This window comes from Nematostella vectensis, chromosome 4 (genome assembly GCF_932526225.1).
Source record: "Nematostella vectensis chromosome 4, jaNemVect1.1, whole genome shotgun sequence".
Taxonomy (NCBI): Eukaryota; Metazoa; Cnidaria; class Anthozoa; order Actiniaria; family Edwardsiidae; genus Nematostella; species Nematostella vectensis.
Genome location: NC_064037.1, coordinates 17,529,561 through 17,536,041, shown reverse-complemented (window position 1 = coordinate 17,536,041; position 6,481 = coordinate 17,529,561).

The following is a 6,481-nucleotide window of genomic DNA, read 5'->3' as shown; positions in this document are numbered from 1 at the left end:
ATGGATTTTAACAGTATGACCATATGAACAAGTGTACTTTCTCTGAAAAAAAAAGTGGAGACAGTTCCAGTAAATTTAAGCCAAAATGTCGACACCGTTTAAACATCTAAAATATTTGCTTAATATAACTTGAATTTTTAATATCCTCGGTGGCAAAACGCCAGCAATTACATACACGTCCATTACCGCAATTTTACGACCTATAACTTATTTATCGGTGGTCAAATGAAATTTGTATCTTAAATGCGGTTCTGTGGGCTGTAAACCCCTAATCAAAATCGTTTGATTATTAGAAAACGCTTTTATAGTCTGCATTTTCAGAGACAGAGTAGGGGTATTCTCTCTCTCTCTCGAGTTGTAGCCATAACAAATTTTATTCTGATTTCCAACTTCTTCGGAGTACCAGAATAAGGTCATTTTCTTCTGACAACCATTTCAGTGTAAGATGACATCGTTAGTTTTAAAAGTGGATAATCCGCATTTATTCTTATCCTGACCTTGTACTGAGAACTTCTCAGTATCATTTGTTGCGAAAGGTTACAAAATGCAAAAACTTTCAAAAAACTTGTTTTTTTACAGAACCTAAACAATGTGTCAAATTCTGGCTAAATGTTTTTATAGAAACAGAGAAAGAGCTATACCATTATTCTTTGAAACAAACAGATAAAGACCTTACGCTGTTGACCCCCCTACGTGGATTAATGACATCGTAGTTTTAGCCCTGAGGGCTTGCAAGGGTTATGAGAGCCTGTAGGTGGCCGTTTGTCGTCTCACGGAAATGCAAGTAATTCGCGCTCGTAGCAACCGACATCTCTTAGCCAGCCACGGTGAGAAAATCACAGTCTTTAAATGGTCTTGCCCCCCAGATAATGATAAATTTACTATCAATAGCCACTTTAACCTAAGAAACTAAGAAATAGCCTCCCTTTTCCCTCCCTACCAGGATAAAAAAAAACAATTTTAATTTTTGTGGGCTAGTCTTTGGAATGGATTGCCTTTATAACTCTTCGGCAATCAGAATCCTAAAACTCTTTTAAACCTCTCAATAAATGTTGGTTAAAAGCTGTTGGTTAAATAAAATAAGTGTATCCGTAGCATGGCAAGTTAGGCTGATGGGAAGTACTGTAGGTGTACAATGGAAGTAGGGGTAGGAAGGTATAAGGATGAACATGCAAAAACGAGTGAAATAGTGAATAATGTTGAATAAATGAAAATATTTCATAGAGCTCTTTGAAATGTGAAGCAACCTTCCATGTGTTCTAGCACAGGGTTTATTACCAGGAGGCAATACCAGGTACAAGCCAAATGCAAAGGGGGGAATGGAAACTTGGAGCCGAGGAAGCTAGGGGGGTAGAAAGATGGAGATGCCTGGTAAGGGAAAAGTTCAAAGTAAATGAGCACCTAGCCCATCACCTTACCCCTACACGCTAACTTGAATGCTTTGGAGGGAGGCCGTTCAAGAGTGCCAGCGCGAGAACCCGGTGGCCTCAACCGGCGTGAAGAAACCGTTTAGCTACTTAGTAATCCACACCACCCTATTTACCATCTTCCATAAGTCACTCTTTACTCAATTACTATTTTTACCTTTTGTTAGTTAATCATCAATGAACTTTGTACATATACTAGCTATAACATGCCATTGTAACTCATTTATAACCTGAAGAAGGCAGGTATTGGCCTGCCGAATTATCGTTCTAAAAAACATAAATCTGCGTTGTTGTCGACTTTTTCTTTTAAAGGTTTTATTAATTAATCAACTGTCGACGCAGACCACAAGGTCCGACGCACACCAGCAGATAGAGGCTGTCCGGTGGTTTCTTCCTACGTTTTTGATAATGCTATGTTGAGTGGAGTTGGACTAATATATAGATTTAGGCACTGCCTAAAAGCGGAGCCAGCATAAACACTTTTTGTGTTGACTGATTAAAGGTATTATTGGGGGATCTAGGATCCTGCTCTCTACTGAGATTTATTTATTGTACCAACCAAATGGATCCAGGCCTTATTCAATAATTTAAATTATGCAGTACATCAAAGTTAACAAACACAATTCCTGGTGTGGATATGGCTGTCAAAGTTGTCAAGAGTCTAATGGTAAATTCTTATGTCCCATCATAGAAGTTCCATTATGAATATCTTTTTTTTTTTTATCAAAACAATACTCCCACAAGCTTTGCCCTTGTGCAGAAAATGTCATGGATGTAACAGCATTCCAAAGATTCAAAATAATATATTTAGACTGTTTAGATGCCATACTGTGATTTTTATGTATTGATTTAGTGGCAATTCTCTCCTTCATTGGACCGAATATTCAGAAAAATGTCTGGAAATTGAAATCCAAAAATATCTCATTTCATGCATTACATATTGGTGCACCCCACTTTACCATATAGTGGCCTTGTTGTTGGTGGCCTACTCCCAAATGAATGCAATGAAGAAAAAACAGATTGAAAATGCTAACTTCTAATTTCAAACCAAACCCTTTCATTGATCTATGTTTGGGGTAGAGAGGAATCAAAGAATATCAATTGACTAAAAAATAATCGACGGGAGAGGAGATATAAAGTGAATTGACTCAACTTGAAAGGTTTGGTGAAAAAAATATAACAGTAATGAAAATAATTTGATTGAGCATTTCTTGACATTTCCCCTTTCCCATTATCTTTACCCTTTCACCACCACAGGCCTCTAAAGAGGCCATGTCTTTGCTATCCAAGCTATGCGTGAACAGAATTCTATTATTGAAAAAGAACAAGGTTGTTGCTAGTGTTATAAAGTTTAATTATCTTGCCCTAAAAAACCCTTCCCCTTAATAAAAGTTCCATTAATGTACATTTGTAAAGCTACATTCTGACAAGCTTTGTTCTTGCGAAGAACAATGAATGAAACAGGATTTCAAAGATGGAATATAGTGTCAGACACAATTTTAGATAAGATGCAATGCTGAAGATTTAATGTACCATTTTAAGTGGTAATTTTCCATCCCCATGGGAATTAATATCTACAAATATACATCCAGTAATGCATTATATTTTGGTGTTTTGAGAAACCCTGGATCTAACTATTCCAATGAAATAAATCTAAACATCTAAAATAAATGTAATGGGCAAGAGACTTGGAAAGAAAATCCTAAAAAGAAAATATAAGTGAAAGTAATAAATGAAAATTTCTAATTTAAAAATCAAATCTGTTCATTAATTTATTTTTGGTGTAGAGGGGAAATAGCAAAGAGCATCAATTGCATAAAAATAGTCAGAAGGGAGAAGAAAAAGGAAGAAATATGACTCTTCCTTAAATGTTTGAAAAGAAAATATAATAACAATAATGTGATAATTATATTCAGTACTTTTCTAAAATATCCCCTTTCCCATTATCTTTAGGTTGATAGAAAACTGTTTTCTTTACAGATTTATTATTTAAAAAGCAAAAGTTTGTTTTTAGTTTTATATTATATAAGTATCTTGTTCTAAAAAAACCTATGAGTGTGTACTGCTGAATCACATAGTAATGAACTAGTCATTTGCGCCCCCTCCTCTATGGTCCCGCAGAAGTCAGGGGTTAATGTGGGGTTTTAGACCACTTTTTAACCAGAATATGTCAAGAGGGGTGGTGGTATCGACTGATTGCAACGTCTTTTGTGACTGTGCTGCGCCACTTTATTACTGATAGACATGCTCCTGTTCGCACTCGTCCCGTTACACTTTATTATTGATAGACATGCTCCTGTTCGCACTCGTCCCGTTACACTTTATTACTGATAGACATATGCTCCTGTTCGCACTGGTCCCGTTACACTTTATTATTGATAGACATGCTCCTGTTCGCACTAGTCCCGTTACACTTTATTATTAATAGACATGCTCCTGTTCGCACTCGTCCCGTTACACTTTATTATTAATAGACATGCTCCTGTTCGCACTCGTCCCGTTACACTTTATTATTGATAGACATGCTCCTGTTCGCACTCGTCCCGTTACACTTTATTATTGATAGACATGCTCCTGTTCGCACTCGTCCCGTTACACTTTATTATTAATAGACATGCTCCTGTTCGCACTCGTCCCGTTACACTTTATTATTAATAGACATGCTCCTGTTCGCACTCGTCCCGTTACACTTTATTATTGATAGACATGCTCCTGTTCGCACTCGTCCCGTTACACTTTATTATTGATAGACATGCTCCTGTTCGCACTCGTCCCGTTACACTTTATTATTGATAGACATGCCCCTGTTCGCACTCGTCCCGTTACACTTTATTATTAATAGACATGCTCCTGTTCGCACTCGGCCCGTTACACTTTATTATTGATAGACATGCCCCTGTTCGCACTCGTCCCGTTACACTTTATTATTAATAGACATGCTCCTGTTCGCACTCGTCCCGTTACACTTTATTATTAATAGACATGCTCCTGTTCGCACTCGTCCCGTTACACTTTATTATTGATAGACATGCCCCTGTTCGCACTCGTCCCGTTACACTTTATTATTAATAGACATGCTCCTGTTCGCACTCGGCCCGTTACACTTTATTATTGATAGACATGCCCCTGTTCGCACTCGTCCCGTTACACTTTATTATTAATAGACATGCTCCTGTTCGCACTCGTCCCGTTACACTTTATTATTAATAGACATGCTCCTGTTCGCACTCGTCCCGTTACACTTTATTATTAATAGACATGCTCCTGTTCGCACTCGTCCCGTTACACTTTATTATTGATAGACATGCCCCTGTTCGCACTCGTCCCGTTATTCTTTATTATTAATAGACATGCTCCTGTTCGCACTCGTCCCGTTACACTTTATTATTGATAGACATGCTCCTGTTCGCACTCGTCCCGTTACACTTTATTATTAATAGACATGCTCCTGTTCGCACTCGTCCCGTTACACTTTATTATTAATAGACATGCTCCTGTTCGCACTCGTCCCGTTACACTTTATTATTGATAGACATGCTCCTGTTCGCACTCGTCCCGTTACACTTTATTATTGATAGACATGCTCCTGTTTGCACTCGTCCCGTTACACTTTATTATTGATAGACATGCTCCTGTTCGCACTCGTCCCGTTACACTTTATTATTGATAGACATGCCCCTGTTCGCACTCGTCCCGTTACACTTTATTATTAATAGACATGCTCCTGTTCGCACTCGGCCCGTTACACTTTATTATTGATAGACATGCCCCTGTTCGCACTCGTCCCGTTACACTTTATTACTGATAGACATGCTCCTGTTCGCACTCGTCCCGTTACACTTTATTACTGATAGACATGCTCCTGTTCGCACTCGTCCCGTTACACTTTATTATTGATAGACATGCTCCTGTTCGCACTCGTCCCGTTACACTTTATTATTAATAGACATGCTCCTGTTCGCACTCGTCCCGTTACACTTTATTATTAATAGACATGCTCCTGTTCGCACTCGTCCCGTTACACTTTATTATTGATAGACATGCTCCTGTTCGCACTCGTCCCGTTACACTTTATTATTCATAGACATGCTCCTGTTCGCACTCGTCCCGTTACACTTTATTATTGATAGACATGCCCCTGTTCGCACTCGTCCCGTTACACTTTATTATTGATAGACATGCTCCTGTTCGCACTCGTCCCGTTACACTTTATTATTGATAGACATGCTCCTGTTCGCACTCGTCCCGTTACACTTTATTATTAATAGACATGCTCCTGTTCGCACTCGTCCCGTTACACTTTATTATTAATAGACATGCTCCTGTTCGCACTCGTCCCGTTACACTTTATTATTAATAGACATGCTCCTGTTCGCACTCGTCCCGTTACACTTTATTATTAATAGACATGCTCCTGTTCGCACTCGTCCCGTTACACTTTATTATTAATAGACATGCTCCTGTTCGCACTCGTCCCGTTACACTTTATTATTAATAGACATGCTCCTGTTCGCACTCGTCCCGTTACACTTTATTATTGATAGACATGCTCCTGTTCGCACTCGTCCCGTTACACTTTATTATTAATAGACATGCTCCTGTTCGCACTCGTCCCGTTACACTTTATTATTAATAGACATGCTCCTGTTCGCACTCGTCCCGTTACACTTTATTATTGATAGACATGCTCCTGTTCGCACTCGTCCCGTTACACTTTATTATTGATAGACATGCTCCTGTTCGCACTAGTCCCGTTACACTTTATTATTAATAGACATGCTCCTGTTCGCACTAGTCCCGTTACACTTTATTATTAATAGACATGCTCCTGTTCGCACTCGTCCCGTTACACTTTATTATTAATAGACATGCTCCTGTTCGCACTCGTCCCGTTACACTTTATTATTGATAGACATGCTCCTGTTCGCACTCGTCCCGTTACACTTTATTATTGATAGACATGCTCCTGTTCGCACTCGTCCCGTTACACTTTATTATTGATAGACATGCTCCTGTTCGCACTCGTCCCGTTACACTTTATTATTGATAGACAT